The following is a 9,093-nucleotide window of genomic DNA, read 5'->3' as shown; positions in this document are numbered from 1 at the left end:
TAGCCTATCTCAAGAATTTAGAGCAAATCACCAAAATCTATAGAAAATTCAACTTTAGCATGAATTTGAATGACCAGTAAGCACAGTTGATATAGCTTTGGCTCTAATGAGTACACTTTTTTTCTTTTAATGGCACTTGTTCAAAATTTTTGTTGGGCTCAGTTCTTCTTTGGTAGCTAGTGACATTCTGGCAACTTGTTTTGTAGGCTCTCACAATTAATTTATCGATTGATATGCTTCCCATTCACATTTAGGGGGTGATGTTGCCAAGATCATCATGGGAGGCTAAATCTTCATGGGGTTCCTTTGATTCTACAGGTGGCCTTACCTAAGGTTGTGAAAGATTGCCTTACCTAAGGTTTTGATTTGAACTTTTAAATATAAAAAAGTTCATATTTCAAGTCATTTTCCAATCAAAAGATTTTATGTGTAGAAGTATTCTATGTCATTTTGAATTAATTCTCATTTACAAACATGTGTTCATACTTCCATGTCAATATTCTTTGACTAATTCGTTTGCTTATAATGTTTTGGTATTGCTTGTTGTGTATAATAGCAACGTATGTCAACATCTAATTGGTAGTCCAATTAGACCAAGGAAGTCATATGTAAGTTCCCTCTCTATTAGTCCATTAAGAGGTATGTGTATGCTGTGGTCCATGAATCCTGGTTTGGTTGTCGTTTGGCCTTCAACTTACCAAATTAATCCCATTTAGTGTTTGAAGCAACCTTTGAAATATTCACATGCTTGGGATTTCATATGCAAGAATAGAGACATAATCCCACATTTATAGTTGCAAGAATTGTATCTTTTGTGTTTGCATGTAAAGACTTCAATACAATATGTGTAATTGTTGCGATTGTTGTCTCAAAATATTGAACATGAGATATTTCATTTTGGTCTTTTCAGGATGTGCTTTGTTTCACTTATACTAGTCACATTTTGTGCAATGAGGATCTAGGGATGTGGCATCCCTTGTTGACCGGTTTTGTGACATTAATAGTAAAAGCCAAGCTTTTAGGCTTTTTTAAATCTGCGTCTTTTTTATCTTGTGGGTCCTCTTTTTAAAGAGGCGCCCCCTTGTACATGCTTTTAGGCCTCATGGGGGTGCTTTTGTCCCGACTATTGGGTCCTTTTTGCACTCTCTTAGGTCCTACACATTGCACAAACAAGTTCCAACCCCTTAACCCATTAGAGGTTAGTGAAATGCATGCATTCCTAGTTCTTGGACTAATCCTAGCCCTTCGTGAGCAGCAATTTGCACGACAATTCTCAACAGAGTGAGGTACTAAAGAACAACAATGATGTATAGGGGAGTGGAAAAGAAAGTGCATGTGGCAATGGGAACACATGGCTAAATCCCACATACAAGTGGGTAGCCCAAGATGGAAGGCATATAATGTCTAAATGTTAGAAGGCATCTTACCCCCATGAATGTTTTGGGGGTTGAGGTCCTTCATGGAGTGGCTAGGCAATCAGTGTGTGGGACCCCTAACACAAGGCTCTTTGTAGGTGGGCTAGGTGGCTTGTATGCATAGCACACGGCCATGTTACACATGGCAGTTGAAAATTTAAGAATTTGATCTAGTAAGTTGCACTTTTGAGAATCTAAAGGCAGAAGAGATGATCCATTTAAGGATGACACCATTGGAGGGTAATCAATACTTGAAACTTACATCCCCTAAGCTAAGAGTAGGGTCTAGATGCAAGAGAGACTCAAACATGAATGATTGTTGTAAGGGCCTCAAGACATTAAAGATGAGAAGGTCACTTGGGTTAAACAACATAATGGAGAGCGACTTTTGAAGATGAATTCTCGCTTGAGAAATCAATATTGAGGATAATATGGTTCTCGAATGAGGAGAAATCAAGTGCTCTACAAGAAATAGCATAGCCCATGAGTAGATTTTATAAAAGCCCTTGAAGCACTACCTCAATCCACAGATATGATCTTAATTGAACCAATCAAGTACAAAGAAGATTGGATTTCTAAAGCACCAATTGAGGCACCTAAAATGAAAGGGGCATAGTTGCCTTGATAGCACAACCATGATTGAAGAATGTAGTACCAATGGAGTGCACCCTTTAATTTACAATACCTTTGCAAGTTCTTTGCAAGTGTATTCACTTTTTTTTTTCCAAGATTTTACAACGAGTGAATGCCTCAGCCCGGACATTGTTATTTGCATTTGTTGCCATTTCATCCACTTGTTGCTCTAAATTTTGCCATAGGCTTCAGCATTTCTAGGACCAGAGCTAAAGCTTCCTACCCATGTGCAAAGTGCTCAGTTTGTAGGCCCTCATGATCTTGTGCTTTCCGATTATGTAATCCGCTAAGTGTAGCCTGCACATTCTATGTGGTAAACAAGTGACACGTGGTGGGCCTAGGCATAAAGGACATATCCAATAATGTTTGCATCTAGGCATCATAAAGGGAACATGCATACATCTGGGTCAGTGATGGGGATAGGTGGCTTCCCCCCTGATAAAAATCCCCATCCAGAGAGAGGCTGCCATGGGGAGCAGATCTGAGAGGACTGCAGACTCCCACATGCACAATGTGCATATTGCCATGTGGGTAGCAAAAACAGCTGTTGCTATGCCCTAGATGATGGCTAGACGGGAAGGTCCAAGAGTTGCAAATAGCCACAAGAGCAGCAACAGATGTTTGCATAGTGATAGGGCAAAGGCTCAGAAGAGGAGAAGCATCAAATGTCTGTGTAGTGGTAGGGAAGAGGCTCGGAACAGGAGCAGCAATAGATGTCTGCATAGAGGAATGTATCAAGTCGGAAAAAGCATGGACACATGGCTAGAGCTAGTACATAGTTGCAGGAGGTGCAGTAGATGTCTAGAGCAGAAGACCTTGTAGAAAGTAGACAGGTTGGGGAGTATAATAATTTATGGCGGGCTAGGGACATTTAAAGGCCTGGCTGACTGGGCCTAGTCTAGGGTTGGTCGACTGCTATAATATAGGGCACAGCCCTGCCAGGCCCTATTTATTCATCAGCGCATACACTATTAGCTGTCTACCAAGGCAGTGGGAAGAAAGAAAGGAAGTTTATTGAAGTCTTTCAAACACCAAAGGGTCTATGAGACTAAAAAAGCCAGATAGAATGAGCTAAATGGGTGGAGCCTCTAAGTGGGAATTTGCACCGAAGACAAATACAAACATAAACATAAACACTAGCACAAAGTGTTTGGGCCCATGGAAAGGATGGGGTTGCAGTGTTGCATGACTTGGTACTCTATATGCTATCTGAGATGCTATCTGAGGAACGAAGTCCACTGTATGACTAAGAATGAACAAGAGGGTCTAGATAGAGAGAGGCTCTAGTGGTGGACAGGTTTGTGGGAGTTGCGACAGCATCAAATCCGTGATGGAGCCTGATGTTGGTTAGTATACATGGTTTGTCGAGGTCTCCTACTTATGGTTGTGCATCAGACAAGTTTCGTTTTCACACCCCATAAATGTGCCCTTGGTCTGGTGAACATGCAAGGAAGATCCCTAAGCCTAATTTGTGCATCGAAAAGCTAACGTGTTTGACATATCTCTTGCTCCAGGCGTTGGCTCCCACCATCTCCCTAGGAGCTTACTGGCCCATGCTATCCAACTAGAAAAACTCAGTGATCACTCTCGGGGTGGAGTGTGGCTGGGCACTTTGATCTCGTCTATGTGCCCTGAGCAATTGGTCTATGTCATATGGCTTCATAAATGAAGGTCATTGGGAATCATCAGGATTCAGATAGTCTAGTCTATAGATCACCTAGAGAGTGGAGCAACACACTCTGCACAAGAGGTTTACATGGATAAAAAAGGTTGGTGGAGCACTAAGCATGTAGATCTTCATTAGGAGAGTATCAAGATCTTTTAGCTCACATGTGATTCTCTAGACTCGAGAGATCTTGGCAGCCATTTGCCTACCACTCACCTTCAATCTCATTAGACTCACATTGCACAGATTTCTGTTTCCCTAGTGGAGCTTTTACCTTTGTCTTCATACAAGGCTCTTCTTTTCACACCTGTAATGGGGCCTTGTCTACTATCAAGTCGAGTGAATCTTCAACCGTTGTCTCCCAAGGGTTCGGCAAGATCCCTACCCACTAAAGGAAGCAAGTCGTTACACTAAGAGTTGGATCAATATGCCATGTGCTATGTAACAAAAAATGAAATGCAAAACTCCTCCACATGATCAAGAGCATCGAACCAAAATGTCTGCCTAGGCAAGAGCTTGCCTATCCTGGCACATTGTCCTAGCCCAATTCCTATCAATGGGATCATCCTCCTATTCAGGGCTCTTAGACCGGAGTGCTTTTAATAATTTGAGAAGAGATCACATTGTCTTTTGGAGGGAGATTTGTAGATATGGCTACCACAGGCTAACTTCTACACAATAAGGGGCAACTTCAATATGGTAGAGCAACATGTTGATAAAAGGGTGGGAATAGAAGGTGGCGTCTTTCCTTTTGAGAGAGCAGTGTGGAAAGAATTCATCTTTAGGATTAGAGGGAGAGAGAGTTGGTTTTAGGATGAGATTTAGATCAATGATACCAGTCTTTGACACTCGTAGTCTGATAGGGGATTCAAGGGCTATTTACGCTGGCATTGATTGCTTTTACATTGAGGACTAGGCTTTGGATAAAGGGGAATGCACTTTCATTTCAAGAGATACCACATTCGACCATCTCCCCATTGCCCTTCTCATCAAGGAATTGCTACAGACAACCTCGTCGTCTAGAGCTAGGATACTAGACTTCATGCACATGGATGTGGAGATTTCTTTCTGATTCCGATTATGCAATGGCGCCCATGTTTTGAGGCATCTCAGGTTCTATTTTCAGTAGCAGTCATTACCGTGGGACTATGATTTCTTGAGCATACCTTATGCAGATCACTCTGGTTGCAGTTTGAGCAGTGTGCGCCATGGATGATTTTTTCAAGTTAGTTTCGTTAAGAAGTGAAAATTTTATATTAGCATCGAAAGTTTATTTGCCCTAATAAAAATAAAGTTTGAAATATTCGCCAAGATTTGAAAGTTTTATGTAAAATTTTTAAAAGTTTCGCCAAGATTTACATATTTTACTTAGAAATTCAAACAAAAATATATAAAATTATACTACAATTTGTCAATATTGTGAAACTATAAAAATTAGACTAAAAAACTTTCGCCAAGATTTTATATTAATATAAAAGTATAGCTTCGATAAAAACATCCATGGTGTGCGCTCATTCGTGGTATGCATTGGGTTGTAGTGGATGATTTATAGGCCATTTGGATGCATTACGATCCTTATTAGATGCGCTGATAGGCCCAAATTGCCTTGTGGGATGCTATTTTTTATGGACGCTTTGCACATGGATGCTATTTTAAGCTGAGGGATAGCTTTGACACATTGCAGGTGATGCACTGATAGTGCTATGCTCTCTTGGATGAGATATTATTGATGCATATGCCAGTGGACAGTGTTTATGCTTGAGTCATTTGGCACTTATTGGCATTTTCTTTTGGGCCAGATTTGCTCATATGGATGCATAGTATATGCACATGAGTCAGATGCATCTTTTGATGCTTTGAGCTTTGAGTTTTGGTGATATTTCACTCTATTGTGGCATACACATTTGGGTGCACCTGGTATTTGGTGTGATTCTCTCTTGCAAGCACTAGCATTTGGGATTTTGTTTCATTTGCATCATGGCATCCTCTTCCATGTCTGAAAAGGAGTTTTTCAGCATTAAAAAGTTTGATGGGACAAACTTTTCTTTGTGGAAAGAACAAATAAGGGATGTGCTTATTCAAAAGAAGCAGACTAAACCCTTGGCAGGGATTGAAGCTAAGCCTACAAATATGTCTGAGGATGATTGGAATGAGTTGGATGCATTAGCAAAGTCTACTATTAGACTTCATCTTGCAGAGTTAGTTTATTTCACAGTAGTAAATGAGCAAACTACGGAAGATTTATGGAAGAAATTGTGTGCCACTTATGAGAAGGAAACTGCCTCTAATAAAGTTTACCTCATGAAGAGGTTGTTTGACCTACAGATGAAGAAAGGGGTCTCCATTGCTTCTCACTTGAATGAATTCAATATTATTTTCAGCCAGCTTCAAGCTCAGAAGATGAATTTTGATGCGGAGACTAAGGCAATATTTCTCTTATGTTCATTGCCATCCTCATGGGATACCTTTCGTACAGCTGTCAGTAACTCTGCACCTAGTGGAGTACTGAAATTTGATGATGTTGTGGGTAGCTTGTTGGCCGAGGAGATTAGACGGAAGTCTATGGATGGCAACAAGCAGGATGCAGCCTTAAATGTGCAAAGGGGCAGATCACAGTTCAGAGGGAAGTCCCAAGAAAGAGGGAAGTCACGTAGCAAATCCAGGGCACGGAACATTGAGTGTTACCATTGTGGCAAGAAGGGCCATATGAAAAAGGATTGCTACAAGCTAAAAAGAGAGCAAAATGATAAGAAAAAGAATGCAAATTGGGGTGCAAATCAAAAGGAAGAGAGTCCAAGGGAGGACAAAGGAAAAGTGAAGATCGAGGAGATCAATGCAGTCACACATGAAAGTGACAATGACGTTCTCTTCATGTCTAGTTTATCTGCAGAGTTGCTTACCACTTCAGATGATGCATATTCCCAGGATTGGATTTTGGATTCTGGTGCTTCATTCCATGTTACTCCTCATAGGGAATGGTTCTCCACTTATGACAGTGGAAAGACAGGTTGTGTGCATCTTGGAAATGACTATGCATGTGACATAGTGGGAGCAGGTGACATAAAGTTTTCTTTTGCAAATGGGTCTGCATTTGTTTTGAAACATGTGAGACATGTGCCTAAGCTGACCAAGAGTCTTATTTCAGTGGGTCAGCTAGATGATGCTGGTTTTCACACCACTTTTGGCTTTCAGAGTTGGAAAATTCAGAAGGGCTCTATGCTTTTGGCTAGGGGTGCCAAGTGTGGGACTTTGTATCCCTTACATGTATCAGGGGTATTTGATCATGTTGTTGCAATAACCGAGCAGCCAAGCACTTCTTTGTGGCATTGCAGGTTGGGGCACATGAGCCAGAATGGAATGAAACTCTTATGTCATTTGGGTTATGTACCGCATTTGAGTTTCTCTGATTTTGAATTTTGTGAGCATTGTCTCTATGGGAAGCAGACTAAATCAGCCCATAAAAGAAGGGGAAAGAAAGAGTTTGAAAAGCTTGATTTGGTGCATTCAGACGTATGTGGTCCCATGCCTACATGGTCATTAGGTGGGGCTCTGAATACTATGTGACATTCATTGATGATGCAACTAGGAAAGTGTGGGCTTATGCTATAGCTCGGAAGAGTGATGTGTTCCAGGTATTTCAGAAATGGCTGGCCTTGGTTGAGAATCAGTCAGGTAGAATGCTTAAATGCCTACGGACTGACAATGGTGGAGAGTATCTCTCTCATGACTTTCAGCATTTCTATGATACACGTGGGATTAAGAGGGAGCTCACATCCCCTCGTACTCCAGAGCAAAATCCAGTTGCAGAAAAGATGAATCGTACCATTCAAGAAAGGTTGCAATGCATGCTTTCCAATGCAAGTCTTTCTGGTGGTTTTTGGGCTGAGGCAATGAAAACTGCAGTGCATGTGATCAATAGATCACCTAGTAAGAGTTTGGATGGTGGTATTCCTGAAGAGGCATAGAGTTGCAAGAAGCCCTCTTACTCTCATTTGCATATATTTGGGTGTGAGGCATATGCACATGTGCCAAAAGAGCTTCGAAAGAAGCTAGATCCTAAGTCTAGGAAATGCATCTTTCTAGGTTATGGTGAAAGTGGAGAGATGGGCTATCGTCTCTGGGATCCAGAAGCAAAGAAGATCATACGCAGCCATGATGTGGTCTTCAATGAGAAGAAGATGCATAAGGTACCCATGAGGGATGTGGAAATGAGGAGAATCACTTTCCAGGATGTGAATCCACCTGCATATGTTGATAGACAGCAAGCTGTCCATGCACCAAATGTGCAAGAAATGGTACCACCAAGTACTCCCACAGGTATACAATCAAGGGTAGATGATGGATCATCTATTGGTGGAAATGATGAGCCAAATGTGGCTGATATGCAGGTGGGACAGCAAGCTGAAATGCCCTTGAGAAGGTCATCTAGAGTGTCTAGACCGCCTGATAGGTTTGTTCCAGGGGTAGACTACGTGATGCTTACTGATTGCGGGGAGCCTTCTTGCTACAGAGAGGCTATGATGTGTGAGGATCAACACAAGTGGGAGTATGCTATGCAATCAGAGATGAGTTCACTTATGAAGAATAAGACTTGGGACTTGGTTTCTTTGCCACATGGAAAGAAAGCATTGCCATGTAAATGGGTCTACAAAATGAAGGTCACAGGTGATGATGTGCCTAGGTACAAGGCCCGTTTGGTTGCTAAAGGGTTCAAGCAAGAGAAGGGTGTGGACTTTGATGAGATATTCTCTCCTGTTGTGAAGATGACCACACTTAGATGCATGCTTGGACTAGTGGCATCAGAGGATATGGAGCTTATGCAGATGGATGTCAAGACAGCTTTCTTGCATGGGGATTTGCATGAGGAAATTTACATGGTGCAGCCGGAAGGCTTTGAAGAAAAGGGCAAAGAGAATTTAGTTTGCAAGCTAAAGAAGAGTCTCTATGGTCTTAAGCAAGCGCCTAGAGAATGGTATCAGAAGTTTGATGCTTTCATTCGGTCCCAGGGTTTTAGAAGGAGTGAAATTGATCACTGCCTCTACACTAAAAGGGCTAAGGATAATAGCCTGATAATCTTGGCACTATATGTGGATGATATGCTATTGGCTAGCAAGAATACTTATGAGCTAGATGCATTAAAGGCCAAGTTGCATGAGGCCTTTGATATGAAGGATTTGGGACTTGCAGGTCATATTCTTGGTATGCGCATCACACCTGATCGTTCCTTTGGCTTTCACAAAAAGAGTATGTTACAAAAAAATTACAGCGTTTCAATATGGAGGGGGGGAAGGCAGTGAGTACTCCATTGCCTCCATATGTGAAACTGAGTCATACAGATAGTCCCAAATCAAATGAGGAGAGGGCCATGATGGCCAAGGT

Source organism: Dipteris shenzhenensis, chromosome 9, assembly GCF_047967505.1.
Source record: "Dipteris shenzhenensis isolate YYH24624 ecotype China chromosome 9, Dip_SZ_1.0, whole genome shotgun sequence".
NCBI classification, from domain to species: Eukaryota; Viridiplantae; Streptophyta; class Polypodiopsida; order Gleicheniales; family Dipteridaceae; genus Dipteris; species Dipteris shenzhenensis.
Note: the sequence above shows the minus strand (reverse complement) of the source record.